General features: G+C 36.4%; 1 protein-coding gene across 10 annotated transcripts in view; it reads left to right on the top strand.

Annotated features, from left to right (window-relative positions):
• The window catches only part of BTBD10 (BTB domain containing 10), a 78,097-nt gene that overhangs the window by 27,314 nt on the left and 26,530 nt on the right, over positions 1 to 24,253 (top strand). The window lies entirely within an intron of this gene.

The raw sequence follows: 24,253 nt of genomic DNA, 5'->3' as shown, positions 1-24,253 counted from the left end.
TGTGTTATCATTGTGATCCTAATAGTAAAATCAGTCCATCAGTGACTCGCCTGGTTCATTTAAAGTTTGCTGCATTAAATGAAATTCAGTTGAAAAGTTTCAGCCCATTTATACATTATTTTTAAAGCTTTCATTTTGTGCTATGTGACTTATGGGGAACACCTCGTTTAGAACACTTTATGATCTGATATCTTAAGGTGTTGACACCTCATAAACCTCACATAATGCAGGTACGTAAGCATGTTTTCATAGAGAGTTGTGCTTTATGAATATTTACGGGGTATTATTGAACATTTAACTTACTTGAATGTAAAATTCTCCTGATCACTGATAACTAATACCAGCTTTATTGAAAAAGAATAAAAACATGCCGTGATATTGAAATCCTTTTTGTAATTTTAAAGAAATGATTCAGCTACTTTTATTAAGCTATATACATGGCTAGAAAATATGAGTGACTAGTACTATTTAAGTCTCTGACAAGATGTGTACCTTTATTTTGGACTTTTAATGTGGTGAGGTCTAACATGAAGACATTGAGTTGACTTTATTAATTTATAAGTGCACACCAGTGGTGTGAGTGTTTTTTGGTTTATTTGTTTTTTTGGTGTGGTGTGGTGTGTGTGTGTGTGTGTGTGTGTGTGTATGTGTGTGTGTCCTTCAGTTGGTGCTCTAGTTCTTTTTCTCCATCCTGTTTTACATGGATATTTATTTTGTCTTTGAGATTAAAGAGATACTGGTTTTATCTCATTAAATATAGGGCTTTATTTATATTGATACGTTATATACATTTTTTCAGGTGAATTATATCTTATCCTTGCTAGTTCTTAATATTTTTCTACTGATGTACAAGACGGTGTTGTATATGAAGTCGTGGCAAGGTGAAAATAAACTATTGTTTGCTTTGTAAAAGCTGCGGGCGTACAATGGGAAAAATTTATTAAAAAACAGTACTTTTTAATTTTTATTATTATTATTTTTTTGCGTTACGCGGGCCTCTCACTGTTGTGGCCTCTCCCGTTGTGGAGCACAGGCTCCGGACGCGCAGGCTCAGCGGCCATGGCTCACGGGCCCAGCCGCTCCGCGGCATGTGGGATCTTCCCGGACTGGGGCACGAACCCGTGTCCCCCGCATCGGCAGGCGGACTCGCAACCACTGCGCCACCAGGGAAGCCCCAAAACAGTACTTTTTAAATTGCCGTTATTTTACTTCAGTAAAAACAGTTATCATAGCTCTTCTTGATTTCTATAGCATCAGTACCTTTTTGGTGCTCTTTTAAAATAAGATTGCAGTAGTATTGGTTGTTTAAGTGAAAAATATTAAAGAAGTAAATGAATACCAATGTATTGTTTTTGTTTTTTTTTTTAAGTGGAAAGACCATGAAATCCTTTGACCTTATCTTAACCTCATTCATGGAAAAACTACCCAAGGGAAAACAGTTTACTTTTTGGGACCTCTTGTCCCTATGAACTTACGAACATGTAACTTCAGATGCTTAAAAATATATTCAATTTGACTTTTTTAAAATGGTAGTTTTTGAATTAATAGTAAATTAATTGAGTGATATTAGAAACTAACAGCAGGGGCTTCCCTGGTGGCGCAGTGGTTGAGAGTCCGCCTGCCGATGCAGGGGATACGGGTTTGTGCCCCGGTCTGGGAAGATCCCACATGACGCGGAGCGGCTAGGCCCGTGAGCCACGGCTACTGAGCCTGTGCGTCTGGAGCCTGTGCTCCGCAACGGGAGGGGCCACAATAGTGAGAGGCCCGCGTACCGCAAAAAAAAAAAAAAACTAACAGCAGCAAGTATTGTTGAGAATCTGTGCTCAGTTCAGGAGAGATTAAGCAGTTCGTCAGGGTACCATCATGGAATGCTTTAATATCCACGTATGGAACAATTAGAGGACAATAGGGCACTAAACTGTGGTAGAGAGTTGCAGTAAAATAGGAGTTCAGAGAAGGAATCAGTGTCAGTCTGAACAGGTGAAAATGAGACTTGAACTAATCCTTGGATGGTTAGGTAGATGGAGGGCATTCCTGCCAGGAACCTTCTGGAGATTACCTTGGCTGGATCTAAAGGTAGAGCTCTGTGAATAGTTTTACTGTCCCCATTTAACAGATGAAAAAAATAAGGTTAATAAACTTGCCCAAGGCCATACAACTTGTAAATGACAAAGCTAGAATTTATAAACATGTTTCTCATTCTTTTTATTTTTTAAAATTTTGAATAACTTATTGTGATACATTTAAAATACATATACAGTAGAGAGAACAGGTATAATGAACCCCTGTGTACCCATTCCCCAGCTTCAAGTTATCAACTCATGGCTGATTTTGTTTCATCTGTACTTCTGCCTGCTCGCATCCTTTTTTTGAATCTTGTGTATTTTATTTAGGGATGTTTGAGTAGAAGGAAGCCAGACTAAACACTGGCTTAACTTAGGGGGTTATTTTTCTTGTACACAAAAAGGCTTCAGGATATTAGGGTCAAAAGTCTTTGATTTTTCTTGGTGTTTTCCTCACAATCACAAGATGGCTTACCATAGTTCCAACTGTCATGTCCACCTTCCAGACAAGGAGGAGGAGGAGGAAGGGAGATGGGGACGATGGGAAAGAGGTTTCATTTATATCCGGAAATTAAATTTCTCAGAAATTTCCAGCAGGCGTCTGCTTATATCAATAAATCATTGTCTAGAACTATGTCATATGGTCATCTCTGGATTATGGAGACTGAGAAATATAAGTGCTCCCGTTGCCACCTCAAACAGAATTGGGGATTTAAATTTACAAAAACTAAATGTGTCAGTCTGTTAAGGCTGCTATAACAGAATACCATGGACTGAGTGGCTATATTATAAACAACAGAAATTTATTTCACATGGTTCTGGAGGCTGGGATGTCCAAAAGTCAAGGTGCTGGCACATTTGGTATCTGTTAAGGGCTTGCTTCCTGCTTCAGACACCCCTCTTTTTGCTGTGTCCTCACATGGTAGAAGGGACTAGGGATCCTTCTGGGATCTCTTTTATAAAGGTATTAGTCCCATTCATGAAGGCTCTGCCCTCATGAGCTAATCACCTCCCCTCCATATACCATCACATTGGGGGAATACATATCAGCAGATGAATTTTGAAACTAAAAACATTCAGCCTTTAGCAATAAAGAAATAAGCATACTTTATTGGTTCAGTTTTTGAGGATTTTCAAAAAAGTTGTTTAAATTTGCTTTTTGTTCTGTTCACATATTGGAATAGCCTGCTTTCTAAAATCTTTTTCCTTTGATTTTTCCCCCCTTTACCTTTCCTTATTAGCAAGGATAAAAATAAATTTCTTGAATTATAAAGGTAACAATAATAATTACTATATACATGTGCTTACCTTGGAGGTTTGAGGGTTTGGTGGGCATTGCATTATGGTTTCTCTTTTACCTAATACAACTTTAAGGTACTTTCTTTTCTGAAGTTTCTTTGAATGTAGATTTAATAGGTATAACACTGATATAAAAGACAAGGCAGGGAAACTGATCTGGACGTGGATGAAATTCAGGGTGCCTGTGATTCCTCTGCAAGTGCATACAAATGAATTAGATAGCTGAAAAATTACTGAACTTTATTTCTTTCTGACTAGGAGTTGTATAGTTAATACTTATATTGAGGGGGTTGGTAGCTTGCTGAGAGGTTAAAAATCATTTCAGTTGAAGTTTATTTGGCTTGAGTTATGACAACTTTCTTTAAATTAGAAGAGTTTTTGCTATTTAAAAAGGAAAAAGAAAGAGCACCTTTTCTGTGTAACTGATGTTAAAATGCCCTAGAGTGACAATATGCTAAAAGCTCTTGCATATTTGAATTGGGTCGAATACAACTGTTTAAAACTCAGATCTGCAGTCTGCTCAGGTTACTAAAGATAAATGCATCATACATTCAATATCAGACTTTGCCGCAAGGGTTCATTCCCACATAGAAGTACGCATGCTCCTTTCTTGTGAGACTGCACGAAGATTGAGCTTTCCATTTTCTTTTTTAAGTCACCCTTTAGTCCTAGCAGCAGTTTAGAAATGGAAAAGTTTGGTTGCTTTAAAGAGTAATTCCTTAGTGGGTTCTTAAAGTACAGATAATATTTTCTCTTCAGTTCTAAAGAGAAGTTTTACTGCCCGGAATAGGTACACAATAAAATATTGAAAGGAAAAAAGAAAGTTAGCTGCATCCTAGTTTTCTAAAACCTGGCAAGCTGGCAGAGCTAGAATTAGCTTTACAGATGGCATTTGGCAACATATCTACATATCACTAAGCCCTCATCTCCTGAGTTTTCTTCATCCTGTCTATCAGTTACAATATCCAATCACTGCACAAAGATGGAGAAGTGGGACGATCACAGCTCACACGATGCTGTTTGGTTAGAAACGTCAGTGCTGCACAACCCACGGCTGAGTCAGTGTCTGTGAGAAAATAAACTGAATTAATATATAGCGGGGGTTGTATCTCTGAACATTTAAAGCCTAAATAACCTCAATAGCATTATTACACAGTAGAGGGAGGAAAGCTAAAGGAAGTCTGTAGACAGGTGAGGTAGGGGGACTGGGAAATCTTCTCATTGTTCAGAGGAATTCTGAAGATGATGGAAATATCAGATGTGCTAAAGTTTCCTAGTAATGCCCAAGGATGCTGACCTGGCTTTCAGTGCTGCATTGTTTGAAAAAGCAGAGTCCCTTTATACTCTGATTTCAAATTTTTTTTCTTGTTTTTGTGTGTCTGCCTTGGCATATACTAAAGTAAGGTGTGTATTCATTTATTACATGATAATGCTGGGTTATAATTCTATACATATATGAGAGAGGTTGAGAGAGATATGTTTAGCCTTTGTTTCATTATCAGTTATGTTTCTGAATGTTAAAGATCATATGTCTTGATTGTCAGTTTAATGGCAAGTTATTTAAAATAGTGTGTGTTTCTATGGGTTTGAGGCTTTGTTTTTTATTTCATTTAAAGTCTTAGTAGAATCTTTATGTAATTGAGAATGCATTATGTTTGATATTGTTTCTTATGAATATCATATAAAATTTATTTAAGGAAAAACTAATTTTGAAATAATATTTTTGATATACTTGAAAATAAAATTCAAGATAGAGAAATGAAATAATTTCCTAAAGAAGAAGGTGAATGTATTTTTACTTTTGGGTGAATTAAGGATTAGTTGAATCACTTTATATATATTTTACAGAACTGAATGTATTTGAATGATAAAGTTTTAACTGGTTAAGATGACTTTTTTCCTAGTTTTTTGGAACACAGGCTCTGAATAGATGATCTAGATACTGCCACTGAAATAGAGAGTAAATCAAGATTTTGGATTGCTGCAAATTGATTTTCAACCAGAAAATATTTCTAAATGAAGATAATTGTTATTGCTATGAGATTTTAAGTCTTGACTGGTGACAGTGCTTACTTTATTAGGAAATTTTGGCACAATTTTAAATAATTTGACTAATGGCTTTTTTCTTTTGTCTTCATTATCCCTATCCTACTGAGCCTTCATTTGGTAGGGATTTGGGAGGATATACAACATTTTAAAATTATTTTAAATGTTATTAAGTAGTTTATAACATTCTTTTCCTTGAAATGTCAGGAAGTTCTTGTGATTTCCCCCAATTAATTTCTAAAAGTTTGAATGGTCATCTTGATAGTTATCATAACTTATTTGTATAGGTAGGCTAACTGGTGGTATCTTATTTTGGCTTTTTTTTTTCCCCCCTGGTTTTGTGTCCAGAAATGTTTTTCTAAGCTTGCTTTAGTAATAGAGTTGTAAAAGCAGAAATCTCACGCTAGACTTATATACTTTATAGAATATTTTTTTCTCTGGTTCGGCTTGTTTTTTAAAAAATAATGCCTGTGTTATTATAAGAGTAATACATAGTCATTACATAAATTTGATAGATACAGAAAAGCACATAGAATAAAATTAAAATGTTCTACCATCAAAAGAAAAACTTTAAATATTTTCACATATAACCTTTTTTCCTTGTGTATATATAAAGATATAAATTCACACATATACACTTAAAAATGATTTTGGGATATTACTGTATACACTGTTATATAACCCATCTGTTGTTGTTTTCTTTTTTTTTTTTAATAAAAAGCAAACTTAATCACGAACGTTCCCTTTGTCACGAAAGTCTTCTATAGCATAATTCTTGAGAACTGCATAGTGTTTTATGTATATATATTTTGTAATTTATTTCACCAATCTGAGTTTTTCTGATTCGTGATCAGAGAAAAGATCAGCTTGATTCCACAGCATAGATTTCTCTAAAAAGGAAGAATGTCTTAAGGAGTTAAGTAAAAATACAATTTTGATACTTTTCAGAAGGAAAAAGATTCTCAGTGTGTTATACAATGAACTCTTTAAAGATATGCAGACTACTTTTAAAACAAAGCAGATAAGATTGCCATAACAAAGTATAGAAAATCTTAAAAATCAGGGAAACAGAGCTCAGACAAGCTGAGACTTTTAAGAAATGCAAAGGCCAACCAAAAGGGTTTCTTATATTACATTTTAAGAAGGTAATCAGTGAAAGTGTAATAATAATGTATGGCAATGAGGGAAGAAAAAAATTCCTCAAGTCTTATTTAGGAGCTTCTTTGTCAGAGAGGAAAAGCAAACCACCACCACCAACAATAATAATAGCAAAGCAAACATTTCTCGTAAGGACAGAAAACCAACATGAATATAGAGATAAGTAATGCATCTAGCTAAATGAATTGTCTTCTGGAACATCTTACAGTTAAGGAACTGACTGTAAAATCTTAAAATTATTGATATTATTTGTAGTCTTTAAAGGTTTTAGGAGAATACAGGAAGTACTAAAAGATGAAGGGTTCTAGGCCTGGTTTTGAAAAAGACAGAAGATTTTAGAGCAAAAAGTGAAGGATAGTTTATGACTAACTTGAAGGAAAAAAACAGGTTAAAAATGATCCAGAATGGGTTTGCTAAAAATAGATTGTCAGAACAACTTTGATTTTTCTCTGATGCAGTTGGTAGCCTAGTAGCAATATGTATTTGGACTTAAACTTAGGTTTTGGTAAAATTCTTTTTTTATATCCTTGGGTGAAGGAAAAATAAGTTAGCCACTAGTTGATTGTTTTAATTAATCAACACAGTTTTCATTTTGAAGGATCCTCTCCAAAGGTTTTTGATCTTGGAAAGTGGCTTTGTTCTTTGCTTTGTCTTATTGCTCAAATGGAGAAGGCAAATTATCAAATTTATAGGTGACAGTGAAGAAAGAAAGATCATAAATAAAACACTAAATGATCCATAGTGATCTCCAAGTCTGGATTGTTGGACTAAATTTAAATGAACTTTTGAGGCATATACATAAGGCCTGAAAAACACTAAGTTAGCATGGCCTTATATATAGCATCACATTTGGAAAAGACTTGAGGGTAGTTCTTGACAGTAAACTTGATATAAAACAAAAGTACAGTACGGCTGCCATCATCCCATCTTCTCCCCTACCACCCCCCCTACTTAGAAACCATCATAACGAATGGAAAGGAAGGTTAGAGCCACTTCAGTACACCAAAGTGTTGTCTTTACTTCTTTGTATATTCAGAAGGAAGGATGTGAAGAAATTGGAAGTCTTGTCAGCTTAGGTAACTAAAAATTTAGAGGTCTTGGGGACATCTCTGGTAGATGTTAAGGAATCTCACAATAAGAGCTGTCTTCAAATATGTGAAGAATTATAATTTGGAAAAGAAACGACTCAAGTTTGCGTCAGAGTTGTTTAAGGTTAAAAGCGTGAGCTGCAAAATTGTATTCCTTTGGTCACATCTCAGACCTGCCACTTTCTTAGCTACATGATTTTAGGCAAGTTTTTTAGCATCTAAGCTTTCATTTTCTCAACTGTAAAATGGGGATGGTTTTGAGTATTTAATGAAAATATGTGTAAAGTGTTCAGTATTGTGCCTGGCATATACTAAATGCTCAAATGTTAGCATTGTTATTGCTGTTGTAGCAGATAGAATTAAGACAGTGGTTCTCAACCAGAGAGGTGATTTTACCCCTCATTGAGCATTTAGCAATGGCTGAGGACATTTTTGGCTGTTACAGCTAGAGGAAGGAGTACTACTAGCATCTAGTGGGTGGGGGCCAGGAATGTCAAAATGATGACTGTCCTCTTTACCTTGTTTTATTTTTCTGCATAGCACTTATCAGCATATGATATTTAATATATTTATTTATATATGTTCTATGTTTTTCTACACTAGGATGTATTAATTTTAAGGGCAGAGACTTTCTCGGTTATACCCACAGGGCTAGAATAATAAGTAGCATATAATAGGTGTTCAGTGACTATTTGGTAGAGTGACTGCATGATAAAACTAAAAACATGCTAGAGAAGAGGATAAGAATACTTTTAGTTATTATAGGATATAGTTATCATTGTGTGTTGCAAGCACCTAATACTTATTGATGAATTAAAACCACAGTAGTTTTTAGAAGTAAAAAAGTTAGCAGTATAACATTTAGATATTATAACTCCTATTCAGAGACTCCTCAGTTTGGAGAGGTTCTTTCCTAGCAACATCTTCCTTTATTAAAGTTCAAAATTGAGAAACAAGGTAATGGACGTTTTAAAAACACAGAAGAAACCTCCAGCTCCTTTGCTGTCTGCATGAAAGTAATTTTTGTCAGTTAGGAAAACCTTTACCTTGATAGTAAAATGTTAAAAGTTTGGCCATTAAGGGTTCCTTTTCTGTCAAAATTTTTAATATCTAGGTCTTCATTTGACTTCAAAGAAAAGATGCTCTAAGTAGTCATACAACAGTATATCAAACTCCCTTGCTGTTGCTACTGCTTCTGCCTTACTAGAGTTGCTGACATATCTGACAATGGGGTTTTAGGAAGAAGAGAAAGACTAGTATTAAAACTATTCTTGAGCTATATTTCTTGTCTTTTTGGGGGGAAATCTGGGACTTAAGTATCATTTAAAATATTTCTATGGAAAATATGCATCAACATACTTACAGATGACCTTTGAGTAGTCCATTCCTCAGTTGAGAACTGCCCTTTTAGCCTTTGTTTCTTGGGAAACTGATCATAAATTAAGAACAAAAAGCTTATAGAAAAGGCAAATTGACAAAAAAGGGAAAAGAAGGGAGAGAAATTTGCATTAAATATGTTGAAAGTAGATTTTAAAATTTAATTGCATTTCTTATATCATCACAGTTACTGACACTTAACATGAGGATCAGCAAACATTTTCTATAAAAGGCTGGATAGTAAATATTTTTGGGCGTATGGACTACATAGTCTGTCACAACTATTCAGTTTTGCCCTTATGGAGTGAAAGCAGCCATAAGCAATATGTAAATGAATGGGTGTGGTGTTCTAATAAAACTTTATTTACAAAATGAGGTAATGGGTTGAATTTGGCTTTGTTTGCCAACTCTTGACCCAACACATTAAAAATACTTGTAGGGCTTCCCTGGTGGCACAGTGGTTGAGAGTCTGCCTGCCGATGGCAGGGGACACGGGTTTGTGCCCTGGTCCGGGAAGATCCCACATACCGCGGAGCGGCTGGGCTCATGAGCCATGGCCGCTGAGCCTGCGTGTCCGGAGCCTGTGCTCTGCAATGGGAGAGGCCGCAACAGTGTGAGGCCCGCGTACCGCAAAAACAAACAAACAAAACTTGTAAAAATCCCAATTAATGTAAATTAATTGCTTAAAATATATTAATATAAAATCATTTAAAAGGTTTAGTTTAAAAATCTAAAACATAATGTAGACTATAGTAATAGAAATGGCTTATTTTTCCCCAAAGTAATATTGCTTGTTTAATAAGGACAGACTAATTTAAAAAATGGATGGAAACATCTAATCTGAAATTTACAAAGATGCTTACCTTGTCCTTAAGGAAAGATGCGTTTTGGGGACTTCCCTGGTGGTCTGGTGGGTAAGACTCCGAGCTTGCAAGGCAGGGGGCCTGGGTTCGATCCCTAGTCCAGGAACTAGATCCTGCATGCATGCAGCAACTAAGAAGCCTGTGTGCCACAGCTAAGACCTGGTGCAGACAAAATAAATAAATAATTTAAAAAGAAAAGAAAAGGAAAAAAAAAAAAAAGCCACACTAAATAGCCCCCATCACCAGGCCGCTAGCCTTAAAAAAAAAAAGTGTGTTTTTAAAAGCTTGATTAAGTGCTTAAAACACCTCGTAAACTGTAAAGCTTCATATCTATATCTCTGTAGACACAAAGACACACAATCAGAAGTATTTGACAGGAATAAACAGTTGTCACAGGAAATGCTTAGATGTTATGTATGTCCTGAAACTTAAGCTAAATTCAACAAACATTAATAAGATGTACCAGGTTATTATGTTAGTTGCTGGAAGTGTTTAAAGATAAATCCTCAAAGCAGGAAAGTGATAATAAGGTTGTACCCTGTGTGTACTACACAAGGGTGCCATATATAACTGAGTACTACTTACTTTGTAGATATTTTAGTTTTATGTATTTGTTACAACAATTTTCTGTTAGCAGCAGTGCTTGTAAATATCATTTATTTCTGGAAATTTTTCATGTATTATTTCTTTGATAACTTACTCCCCTCTGTTTTCTCTGTTCTCTCTGGAACATATCAGTATATATTTGAATGGTGACCTCCTTCCTTTAATTTTCTCGTCCTTTCAGTCTCATTTTTCATTTTTTTCTTTTATTCCCAGTTTTTTCTTTCAACCCTTCTAGTAACCTTTTAAAATTTCTGCTCTTGTGTTTGAATTTCTAAGAACTCTTTTTCATTCTCTAATTAAAAAAAAAAAATTCCCGTCCTTGTTTTACGGATACATTTTTAAATAGCACTGAGCTTATTGATTACAGTTTTGCTTTTTCTTCCTGTCTCTACATTGTTTATTGCCTTTTTTGTTATGTTTATTAAACTTATTGTGAAATAGTTTTTGATTTACAAGAAATTAAAAAAAAATTGTACAGTGAATTTCTGGGTACTCTTCAGTCAGCTTCCTTCAATGATAACATCCCACATAAGTGCATCAAGCTAGGAAAATGACATTGATACAGTACTATAACTGACTATAGACATCAGTTTTTATATGTGCTTTTTCTGGTATATATTCTGTGATAGTTTATCACATATAGATTTGCGTAACTACCACCACAATCAGGATACAGAACTTTTGCATCACCACAGAGAAACTCCTGCATGCTACCCCTTTAGAGTCATACCCATTCCCCATCCCTAACCTCTGACAACCCCTGATTTGTTCTCCATTACTGTAATATTGCCATTTTGAGAATGATATATAGATGAAGTCAGATAGGTTGTAAACATTGGGGTTTGGGTTTTTCATTCAACATAATGCCTTTGAGATCTATCGCATTGTTGAACATGTCAGTAGTTTGTTCTTATTTAATTTCTGAGTACTATTCCATTGTATGTATGTACAACAGTTTATCCATTCAGAGAGTGGCATGGTTTTTGTTATAAACGTTGCAATAGTTGTTGGATTTAAAAAATTCTATATATATTACTTTAGTTTTATTACTGCCAACCACCATAGGAGTCCGTAGTTTCAATGAACAAAATGATAGAGACCCTAAAATTTCTCTTTAATTCTTAGGAACCTGTCTACTTTTGGAAGCTGTTCATGTATTTAGAATTTTTAAACAAATTAGGTGGCAAAGTCACATGTGGAAATTCATGCAGAATTAATATTCTAAAGTTTGATATGAATAGATACTTGCTTCTGAGAGTGACTATTTTAGTAAGATTTAAAAACTTTTGGAGAGACTTATTGCCTATTAATTTATCAATACTTTATGCTTCAAAGCATGATTCTTTTTTTGTAGAATTATTTTTTTTATACAGCAGGCTCTTATTAGTTATCCATTTTATACATATTAGTGTATATATGTCAATCCCAATCTCCCAATTCATCACACCACCACCACCACCCCTCTGCCACTTTCCCCCCTTGGTGTCCATACGTTTGTTCTCTACATCTGTGTCTCTATTTCTGCCCTGCAAACTGGTTCATCTGTACCATTTTTCTAGGTTCCACATATATGCGTTAATATACGATATTTGTTTTTCTCTTTCTGACTTGCTTCACTCTGTATAACAGTCTCTAGATCCATCCACGTCTCTACAAATGACCCAATTTCGTTCCTGTTTATGGCTGAGTAAGATTCCATTGAATATATGTACCACATCTTCTTTATCCATTCGTCTGTTGATGGGCGTTTAGGTTGCTTCCATGACCTGGCTATTGTAAATAGTGGTGCAGTGAACATTGGGGTGCACGTATCTTTTTGAATTACAGTTTTCTCTGGGTATATGCCCAGTGGTGGGATTGCTGGGTCATATGGTAATTCTATTTTTAGTTTTTTAAGGAACCTCCATACTGTTGTCCATAGTGGCTGTATCAGTTTACATTCCCACCAACAGTGCAAGAAGATTCCCTTTTCTGCACACCCTTTCCAGCATTTGTTATTTGTAGATTTTCTGATGATGCCCATTCTAACTGGTGTGAGGTGATACCTCATTTTAGTTTTCATTTGCATTTCTCTAATAATTAGTGATGTTGAGCACCTTTTCATGTGCTTCTTGGCCATCTGTATGTCTTCTTTGGAGAAATGTCTATTTAGGTCTTCTGCCCATTTTTGGATTGGGTTGTTTGTTTTTTCAATATTGAGCTGCATGAGCTGTTTATATATTTTGGAGATTAATCCTTTGTCTGTTGATTCGTTTGTGAATATTTCTCCCATTCTGAGGGTTGTCTTTTCGTCTTGTTTGTAGTTTCCTTTGCTGTGCAGAAGCTTTGAAGTTTCATTAGGTCCTATTTGTTTATTTTTGTTTTTATTTCCATTACTCTAGGAGGTGGATCAAAAAAGATCTTGCTGTGATTTATGTCAAAGAGTGTTCTTCCTGTGTTTTCCTCTAAGAGTTTTATAGTGACCTGTCTTAAATTTAGGTCTCTAATCCATTTGGAGTTTATTTTTGTATATGGTGTTAGGGAGTGTTCTAATTTCATTCTTTTACATGTAGCTGTCTAGTTTTGCCAGCACCACTTATTGAAGAGACTGTCTTTTCTCCATCGTGTATCCTTGCCTCCTTTGTCATAGATTAGTTGACCATAGGTGTGTGGGTTTATCTCTGGGCTTTCTGTCCTGTTCCATTGATCTATATTTCTGTTTTTGTGCCAGTACCATACTATCTTGATTACTGTAGCTTTGTGATATAGTCTGAAGTCAGGGAGCCTGATTCCTCAAGCTCCATTGTTTCCCCTCAAGACTTCTTTGTCTATTCAGGGTCTTTTGTGTCTCCATACTAATTTTAAGGTTTTTTGTTCTAGTTCTGTAAAAAATGCCATTGGTAATTTGATAGGGATGCATTGAATCTGTAGATTGCTTTGGGTAGTATAGTCATTTTCACAATATTGATTCTTCCAATCCAAGAACATGGTATATCTCTCCGTCTGTTCGTATCATCTTTAATTTCTTTCATCAGTGTCTTTTAGTTTTCTGCGCACAGGTCTTCTGTCTCCCTAGGTAGGTTTATTCCTAGGTATTTTATTCTTTTTGTTGCAATGGTAAATGGGAGTGTTTCCTTAATTTCTCTTTCAGATTTTTCATCATTAGTGTATAGGAATGCAAGAGATTTCTGTGCATTAACTTTGTATCCTGCAACTTTACTGAATTCATAGATTAGCTCCAGTAGTTTTCTGGTGGAATCTTTAGGATTCTCTGTGTATAGGATCATGTCATCTGCAAACAGTGACAGCTTTACGTCTTCTTTTCCAATTTGTATTCCTTTTATTTCTTTTTCTTCTCTGATTGCCTTGCTTAGGACTTCCAAAACTATGTTGAATAATAGTGGTGAGAGTGGACATCCTTGTCTTGTTCCTGATCTTAGAGGAAATGCTTTCAGTTTTTCACCATTGAAAATGATGTTTGCTGTGGGTTTGTCATATATGGCCTTTATTATGTTGAGGTAGGTTCCCTCTATGCCCACTTTCTAGAGTTTTTATCATAAATGGGTGTTGAATTTTGTCAAAAGCTTTTTCTGCATCTACTGAGATGATCATATGGTTTTTGTTCTTCGATTTGTTAGTATGGTGTATCACATTGATTGATTTGCATATATTGAAGAATCCTTGCATCCCTGGGATAAATCCCACTTGATCATGATGCATGATCCTTTTAATGTGTTGTTGGATTCTGTTTGCTAGTATTTTGTTGAGAATTTTTGCATCTATATTCATCAGTGATATTGGTCTGTAATTTTCTTTTTTTGTAGTATCTTTGTCTGGTTTTGGTATCAGGGTGATGGTGGCCTCATAGAATGAGTTTGGGAGTGTTCCTTCCTCTGCAATTTTTTGGAAGAGTTTGAGAAGGATGGGTGTTAGCTCTTCTCTAAATGTTTGATAAAATTCACCTGTGAAGCCATCTGGTCCTGGACTTTGGTTCGTTGGAAGATTTTTAATCACAGTTTCAATTTCATTACTTATGATTGGTCTGTTCGTATTTTCTGTTTCTTCCTGGTTCAGTCTTGGAAGGTTATAGCTTTCTAAGAATTTGTCCATTTCTTCCAGGTTGTCCATAAATTGGCATAGAGTTGCTTGTAGTAGTCTCTTAGAATGCTTTGTATTTCTGTGGTGTCTGTTGTAACTTCTCCGTTTTCATTTCCAATTTTATTGATTTGAGTCCTCCCTCTTTTTCTTGATGAGTCTGGCTAATGGTTTATCAATTTTGTTTATCTTCTCAAAGAACCAGCCTTTAGTTTTATTGATCTTTGCTATTGTTTTCTTTGTTTCTATTTCATTTATTTCTGCTCTGCTCTTTATGATTTCTTTCCTTCTGCTAACTTTGGGTTTTGTTCGTTTCTCTTTCTCTAGTTCCTTTAGGTGTAAGGTTTATTTGAAATTTTTCTTGTTTCTTGAGGTAGGCTTGTATTGCTATAAACTTCCCTCTTAGAACTGGTTTTGCTGCATCCCATAGGTTTTGGGTCGTCGTGTTTTCATTGTCATTTGTCTCTAGGTATTTTTTTTATTTCCTCTTTGATTTCAGTGATTTCTTGGTTATTTAGTAATGTACTGTTTAGCCTCCATGTGTTTGTGTTTTACATTTGTTTTTCCCTGTAATTGATTTCTAATCTCATCGTGTTGTGTATTGATTTTGGAATATTCAACCAGTCTTGCATTTTTGGTACAAAATCCTTTAGAACTTGGTGTATTGACATTTTTATATATTGCTGTATTGAAACTACTAAAATTTTGTTTAAAATATTTGCCTCTATGTTCTGAGGGATGTAGATTCTTGTAATGTCTTTCTCTGGTTTTGGTATCTGGGTAATGCTGGCCTCATAGAATGTTAGGAAATATTATCTTTTCTTCAATTTTCTAGAAGAGTTTGTGTAGGATTGGTGTTATTTCTATCTTAAATGCTTGGTAGAATTATCAGTGAAGCCATCTTGGCCTGGTGTTTTCTTAGAGGGTAAGTTCTTAACTATAAATTCAAATTCTTTAATAGAGATTCAGCTGTTCACTGTATTTGTTTCTTCTTGAGTGAATTTTGGTAGTTTGGAATTTGTCCAGTTCTTCTGAATTTATTTGCATAAAGTTGTTTATAATATTTTATCCCTCTTTTAATACATGCTGACTTTGTAGTGATGTCTACTCTCTCATATCTGATATTGGTAATTTGTATCTTCTCAATTTTTTCCCCAGTTTGCCTGGAGATTTTATAAATTTTAATGATGTTTTCAAAGAACTAGCTTTTGTTTTCATTGATTTTCCCTATTCTTTTTCTGTTTTCTATTATTTTAACTTCTACTCCGATCTTTATTAATTTTTTATAGTTTCTTTAGGTTTAATTTGCTCTTTGTCTAGTTTCTTAAGGCAGAAACTGAGGTGATTTTTTCTTTGACCTTCTTTTCTGTCATAGGCACTTAAAGCTATAATTTGCTTCTTAACTACTGCTGTAATATCATGCCATTCCACAAATTTTGATACACTGGACTTGTTTCACTTCAGAATTTTCTCTTTTCCTTTCTGAGTTATTTAAAAAGATGTTATCTAATTTCCAATATTTGGAAATTTTCCAGGTATCTTTCTGTTACTGAATTTTAATTTAATTTCATTGTAACCAGAGAACATACTTTGTATGATTGAATTCTTTTAAATGTATTGAGACTTGTTTTATTGCACAGAATATGGTCTGTCTTGATAAATGTTCTGTGTGCATACCAGAAGAATGAGTTTTCTGCTCCTGTTGGGTGAACTGTTCCATAAATGTCAGTTAGGTTAAGCCAGTTGATAGTGTTGTTCAAATCTTATTCATCTTTACTGATTTTCTGTTTGCTTGTTCTATTAACTATTATGAGAGGGATGTTGAAATCTCTGACAATAATTGTGCAGTTCTCTTTGTAATTTGATCAGTTTTTGCTTCATGTATTTTGAATCTCTGTTATGAGGCAGAAGAACTTTGGGGATTGTTAAGTGCTTATAATGAATTTACCCCTTTATTTTTATGAAATGCTTGGTAGTATTCTTTGCATTGAGGTCTACTTTGTCTGCTCTTAATATAGCCACTCTCGCTTTCTTTTGACTAGTGTTAGCATAGTTTGTCTGTCCTTATCCTTTTATATTGAACCTCTTTGTACCTTTATATTTATTATCATTTTTAATTTTATTATTTATTTTATTTATTTATTTTTCGCCACATTAGGTCTTTGTTGCTGTGCGCAGGCTTTCTCTAGTTGCGGTGAGTGGGGGCTGCTCTTCATTGCGGTGCGCGGGCTTCTCATTGTGGTGGCTTCTCTTGTTGCAGAGCACAGGCTCTAGGCGCCCAGGCTTCAGAAGCTGTGGCTCTTGGGCTGTGCAGCGCAGGTTCAGTAGTTGTGGCGCACGGGCTTAGTTGCTACGCAGCATGTGGGATCTTCCCGGACCAGGGCTCGAACCCATGTCCCCTGCATTGGCAGGCGGATTCTTTTTTTTTTTTTTTTTTTTTGCGGTATGTGGGCTTCTCACTGTTGTGGCCTCTCCCGTTGAGGAGCACAGGCTCCGGATGCGCAGGCTCTGCGGCCATGGCTCACGGGCCTAGCCGCTCCACGGCATGTGGGATCTTCCCAGACTGGGGCATGAACCCGCGTCCCCTGCATCGGCAGGCGGACTCTCAACCACTGCGCCACCAGGGAAGCCCTGTACCTTTATATTTAAAGTGTGCTTCTTGTAGGCAGCATATAGTTGGGTCTGGTTTTTATATCCAGTGGGATAACCTCTACCTTTTATGCCTTAGACCATGTACATTTAATGTGATTATAGATATGGGTAAGGTTAAGTCTGCTATCTTGCTATTTATTTTCTGTTTGTCCCATTTGTTCTTGTTTCCCTATCCTCTTCCCCTTTCTTTTGGCCCTCTTTTAGATTAATTGTATCTTTTTTATGATTTCATTTTATCCTCTATGTTGGCTTATTAACTATAATTCTTTGTTTCTGTACTTTAGTGGTTGCTTTAGAGCTTATAATATACATCTTTAGTTTATCACAGTTTACCTTCAAGTGATATTAAATCATTTCATGTGTCATATAAGAGCCTTACAGTAATGTACTTCCATTTCTCTCTTTCCAAACTTTGTGCTATTTCCAATATTCTTAATTCCTTTGTGTAGATTTGTATTTTCAACTGGTGTTATTGTGTTCTTCCGCCTGAAGGGTGTCCTTTAAATTTTCTTATAGTGCAAGTTTGCTCATGATGAATTCATTCATCTTTTTTGTGTGTGTCTGAGAATGCATTTCCCTTTTATTTATTTACTTTTAATAAATTTATTTAATTTACTTTTGGCTGTGTTGGGTCTTGGTTGCTGCGCGTGGACTTTCTCTAGTTGCAGTGAGCGGGGGCTAATCTTTGTTGCAGTACATGGGCTTCTCATTGCGGTGGCTTCTCTTGTTGTGGAGCATGGGTAGGCAGGCGGGCTTCAGTAGTTGTGGCGTGTGGGCTTCAGTAGTTGTGGCTCGTGGGCTCTAGAGTGCAGGTTCAGTAGTTGTGGCACACAGGCTTAGTTGCTTCGCGGCATGTGGGATCTTCCCGGACCAGGGCTCGAACCTGTGTCCCCTGCATTGGCAGGCAGATTCTTAACCAGTACGCCACCAGGGAAGTTGCTCCCTTTTATTATTTTTTTATTTTATTTATTTATTTTTTACATCTTTATTGGAGTATAATTGCTTTACAATGGTGTGTTAGTTTCTGCTTTATAACAAAGTGAATCAGTTATACATATGTTCCCATATCTCCTCCCTCTTGCGTCTCCCTCCCTCCCACCCTCCCTATCCCACCCATCCAGGTGGTCACAAAGCATCGAGCTGATCTCCCTGTGCTATGCGGCTGCTTCCCAGTAGCTATCTATTTTACTTTTGGTAGTGTATATATGTCCATGTCACTCTCTCACTTTGTCACAGCTTACCCTTCCCCCTCCCCATATCCTGAAGTCCATTTTCTAGTAGGTCTGTGTCTTTATTCCTGTCTTACCCCTAGGTTCTTCATGACATTTTTTTTTTCTTAGATTCCACATCTCTGTGTTAGCATACGGTATTTGTCTTTCTCTTTCTGACTTACTTCACTCTGTATGACAGACTCTAGGTCCATCCACCTCACTATAAATAACTCAATTTCGTTTCTTTTTTTTTTTTGAAGACTGTTGAAGTTGCCTCAGGTTTAAATAACACTTGAGTGATTACTATCAGAATCACTGATAGTCTGCCTAAGACGCCTTCCATATGCCCTATTTTTTTTTCGATGTGGAGGGTAGGAGTTTATTAATTAATTAATTTATTTTTTGCTGTGTTGGGTCTTCGTTTCTGTGCGAGGGCTTTCTCTAGTTGTGGCAAGCGGGGGCCACTCTTCATCGCGGTGCGCGGGCCTCTCACTATCGCGGCCTCTCTTATTGCGGAGCACAGGCTCCAGACGCGCAGGCTCAGTAGTTGTGGCTCACGGGCCTAGTTGCTCCACGGCATGTGGGATCCTCCCAGACCAGGGCTCGAACCCGTGTCCCCTGCATTAGCAGGCAGATTCTGAACCACTGCGCCACCAGGGAAGCCCCCCAATTTCATTTCTTTTTATGGCTCAGTAATATTCCATTGTATATATGTGCCACATCTTCTTGATCCATTCATGCAATGATGGACACTTAGGTTGTTTCCATCTCCTGGCTATTGTAAACAGAGCTGCAATGAACTTTTTGGTACATGACTCTTTGAATTATGGTTTTCTCAGGGTATATGCCCAGTAGTGGGATTGCTGGGTCATATGGTAGTTCTGTTTGTAGTTTTTTAAGGAACCTCCATACTGTTCTCCATAGTGGCTGTACCAATTCACATTCCCACCAGCAGTGCAAGAGTGTTCCTTTTTCTCCATACTCTCTCCAGCATTTATTGTTTCTAGATTTTTTGATGATGGCCATTCTTACCGGTGTGAGATGATATCTCATTGTAGTTTTGATTTGCATTTCTCTAATGATTAATGATGTTGAGCATCCTTTCATGTGTTTGTTGGCAATCTGTATATCTTCTGTGGAGAAATGTCTATTTAGGTCTTCTGCCCATTTTTGGATTGGGTTGTTTGTTTTTTTGTTATTGAGCTGCATGAGCTGCTTGTAAATTTTGGAGATTAATCCTTTGTCAGTTGCTTCATTTGCAAGTATTTTCTCCCATTCTGAGGGTTGTCTTTTGGTCTGTTTATGGTTTCCTTTGCTGTGCAAAAGCTTTGAAGTTTCATTAGGTCCCATTTGTTTATTTTTGTTTTTATTTCCATTTCTCTAGGAAGTGGGTCAAAAAGGATCTTGCTGTGATTTATGTCATAGTGTTCTGCCTATGTTTTCCTCTAAGAGTTTGATAGTTTCTGGCCTTACATTTAGGTCTTTAATCCATTTTGAGCTCATTTTTGTGTATGGTGTTGGCGAGTGTTCTAATCTCATACTTTTACATGTAGCTGTCCAGTTTTCCCAGCACCACTTATTGAAGAGGCTGTCCTTTCTCCACTGTACATTCCTGCCTCCTTTATCAAAGATAAGGTGACCATATGTGTGTGGGTTTATCTCTGGGCTTTCTATCCTGTTCCATACATCTACATTTCTGTTTTGGTGCCAGTACCATACTGTCTTGATTACTGTAGCTTTGTAGTATAGTCTGCAGTCAGGGAGCCTGATTCCTCCAGCTCTGTTTTTCGTTCTCAAGATTGCTTTGGCTCTTCGGGGTCTTTTGTGTTTCCACACAAATTGTGAAATTTTTTGTTCTAGTTCTGTGAAAATTGCCAGTGGTAGTTTGATAGGGATTGCATTGAATCTGTAGATTGCTTTGGGTAGTAGAGTCATTTTCACAATGTTTATTCTTCTAATCCAAGAACATGGTATATCTCTCCATCTAATTGTATCATCTTTAATTTCTTTCATCAGTGTCTTATAATTTTCTGCATACAGGTCTTTTGTCTCCTTAGGTAGGTTTATTCCTAGATATTTTATTCTGTTTGTTGCAATGGTAAATGGGAGTGTTTTCTTGATTTCACTTTCAAATTTTTCATCATTAGTGTATAGGAATGCCAGAGACTTCTGTGCATTAATTTTGTATCCTGCTACTTTACCAAATTCATTGATTAGCTCTAGTAGTTTTCTGGTAGCATCTTTAGGATTCTCTATGTATAGTATCATGTCATCTGCAAACAGTGACAGCTTTACTTCTTCTTTTCCGATTTGGATTCCTTTTATTTCCTTTTCTTCTCTGATTGCTGTGGCTAAAACTTCCAAAACTATGTTGAATAAGAGTGGTGGGAGTGGGCAGCCTTGTCTTGTTCCTGATCTTAGTGGAAATGCTTTCAGTTTTTCACCATTGAGGACGATATTGGCTGTGGCTTTGTCATATATGGCCTTTATTATGTTGAGGAAAGTTCCCCCTATGCCTGCTTTCTACAGGGTTTTTATCATAAATGGGTGTTGGATTTTGTCAAAAGCTTTATCTGCATCTATTGAGATGATCATGTGGTTTTTCTCCTTCAATTTGTTAATATGGTGTATCACGTTGATTGATTTGCATATATTGAAGAATCCTTGCATTCCTGGAATAAACCCCACTTGATCATGGTGTATGATCCTTTTAATGTGCTGTTGGATTTTGTTTGCTAGTATTTTGTTGAGGATTTTTGCATCTGTGTTCATCAGTGATATTGGCCTGTAGCTTTCTTTCTTTGTGACATCCTTGTCTGGTTTTGGTATCAGGGTGATGGTGGCCTAGTAGAATGAGTTTGGGAGTGTTCCTCCCTCTGCTATATTTTGGAAGAGTTTGAGAAGGATAGGTGTTAGCTCTTCTCTAATAGAATTCACCTGTGAATCCATCTGGTCCTGGGCTTTTGTTTGTTGGAAGAGTTTTAATCACAGTTTCAATTTCATTGCTTGTGATTGGTCTGTTCATATTTTCTATTTCTTCCTGATTCATTCTTGGCAGGTTGTGCATTTCTAAGAATTTGTCCATTTCTTCCAGGTTGTCCATTTTATTGGCATAGAGTTGCTTGTAGTAATCTCTCATGATCTTTTGTATTTCTGCAGTGTCAGTTGTTACTTCTCGTTTTTCATTTCTAATTCTATTGATTTGAGTCTTCTCTCTTTTTTTCTTAATGAGTCTGGCTAATGGTTTATCAATTTTGTTTATCTTCTCAAAGAACCAGCTTTTAGTTGTATTGATCTTTGCTATCATTTCCTTCATTTCTTTTTCATTTATTTCTGATCTGATCTTTATGATTTCTTTCCTTCTGCTAACTTTGGGGTTTTTTTGTTCTTCTTTCTCTAATTACTTTAGATGCAAGTTTAGGTTGTTTATTTGAGATGTTTCCTATTTCTTAAGTTAGGATTGTATTGCTATAAACTTCCCTCTTAGAACTGCTTTTGCTGCATCCCATAGGTTTTGGGTCGTCGTGTCTCCATTGTCATTTGTTTCTAGGTATTTTTTAATTTCCTCTTTGATTTCTTCAGTGATCACTTCATTATTAAGTATTGTATTGTTTAGCCTCCATGTGTTTGTATTTTTTACAGCTCTTTTCCTGTAATTGATATCTAGTCTCATAGCATTGTGGTCGGAAAAGATACTTGATACAATTTCAATTTTCTTAAATTTACCAGGGCTTGATTTGTGACCCCAGATATGATCTATCCTGGAGAATGTTCCATGAGCACTTGAGAAAAATGTGTATTCTTTTGTTTGGGGATGGAATGTCCTATAAATATCAATTAAGTCCATCTTGTTTAATGTATCATTTAAAGCTTATGTTTCCTTATTTATTTTCATTTTGGATGATCTGTCCATTGGTGAAGGTGGGTTGTTAAAGTCCCCTACTATGAATGTGTTACTGTCAATTTCCTCTTTTTATGGCTGTTAGCATTTGCCTGATGTATTGAGGTGCTCCTATGTTAGGTGCATAAATATTTACAATTGTTATATCTTCTTCTTGGATCGATCCCTTGATCATTATGTAGTGTTCTTCTTTGTCTCTTGTAATAGTCTTTATTTTAAAGTCTATTTTGTCTGATATGAGAATTGCGACTCCAGCTTTCTTTTGGTTTCCATTTGCATGGAATATCTTTTTCCATCCCCTTACTTTCAGTCTGTACGTGTCTCTAGGTCTGAAGTGGGTCTCTTGTATACAGCATATTTATGGGTCTTGTTTTTGTATCCATCCAGCCAGTCTGTGTCTTTTGATGGGAGCATTTAATCCATTTACATTTAAGGTCATTACTGATATGTATGTTCCTATTCCCATTTTCTTAATTGTTTTGGGTTCATTATTGTAGGTCTTTTCCTTCTGTTGTGTTTCTTGCCTAGAGAAGTTCCTTTAGCATTTGTTGTAAAGCTGGTTTGGTGGTGCTGAACTCTCTCAGCTTTTGCTTGTCTGTAAACGTTTTAATTTCTCCATCAAATCTGAATGAGATCCTTGCTGGGTAGAGTAATCTTGGTTGTAGGTTTCTCTCCTTCATCACTTTAAATATGTCCTGCCAGTCCCTCTGGCTTGCAGAGTTTCTGCTGAAAGATAAGCTGTTAACCTTATGGGGATTCCCTTGTGTGTTATTTTTGTTTTTCCCTTGCTGCTTTTAATATGTTTTCTTTGTATTTAATTTTTGATAGTTTGGTTAATATGCGTCTTGGCGTGTTTCTCCTTGGATTTATCCTGTATGGGACTCTCTGTGCTTCCTGGACTTGAGTAATTATTTCCTTTCCCATATTAGGGAAGTTGTCAATTATAATCTCTTCAAATATTTTCTCAGTGCTTTTCTTTTTCTCTTCTTCTTCTGGAACCCCTATAATTCGAATGTTGGTGCGTTTAATGTTGTCCCAGAGGTCTCTGAGACTGTCCTCAGTTCTTTTCATTCTTTTTTCTTTATTGTGCTCTGCAGTAGTTATTTCCACTCTTTTATCTTCTAGGTCACTTATCCATTCTTCTGCCTCAGTTATTCTGCTATTGATCCCATCTAGAGTATTTTTAATTTCATGTATTGTGTTTTTCATCATTGCTTGTTTCATCTTTAGTTCTTCTAGGTCCTTGTTAAATGTTTCTTGCATTTTCTCTATTCTGTTTTCAAGATATTGGATCATCTTTACTGTCATTATTCTGAATTCTTTTTTCAGGTAGACTGCCTATTTCCTTTTCATTTGTTAGGTCTGGTGGGTTTTTATCTTGCTCCTTCTCCTGCTGTGTGCTTTTCTGTCTTCTCATTTAGCTTATCTTACTGTGTTTGGGGTCTCCTTTTTGCAGGCTGCAGGTTCGTAGTTCCAGTTGTTTTTGTTGTCTATCCCCAGTGGCTAAAGTTGGTTCAGTGGGTTGTGTAGGCTTCCTGGTGGAGGGGACTACTGCCTGTGTTCAGGTGGATGAGGCTGGATCTTGTCTTTCTGGTGGGCAGGTCCACGTCTTGTGGTGTGTTTTGGAGTGTCTGTGGACTTATTATGATTTTAGGCAGCCTCTCTGCTAATGGGTGGGGTTGTGTTCCTGTCTTGCTAGTTTTTTGGCATGGGGTGTCCAGCACTGTAGCTTGCTGGTCATTGAGTGAAGCTGGGTGTTGGTGTTGAGATGTAGATCTCTGGGATATTTTCGCCATTTGATATTACGTGGAGCTGGGAGGTCTGTTATGGACCAGTGTCCTGAAGTTGGCTCTCCCACCTCAGAGGCACAGCACTGACTCCTGGCTGCAGCACCAAGAGCCTTTCATCCACACGG

Source organism: Mesoplodon densirostris, chromosome 7 (assembly GCF_025265405.1).
Source record: "Mesoplodon densirostris isolate mMesDen1 chromosome 7, mMesDen1 primary haplotype, whole genome shotgun sequence".
NCBI classification, from domain to species: domain Eukaryota; kingdom Metazoa; phylum Chordata; class Mammalia; order Artiodactyla; family Ziphiidae; genus Mesoplodon; species Mesoplodon densirostris.
Note: the sequence above shows the minus strand (reverse complement) of the source record. Positions and strands in the feature narration are given on the sequence as shown.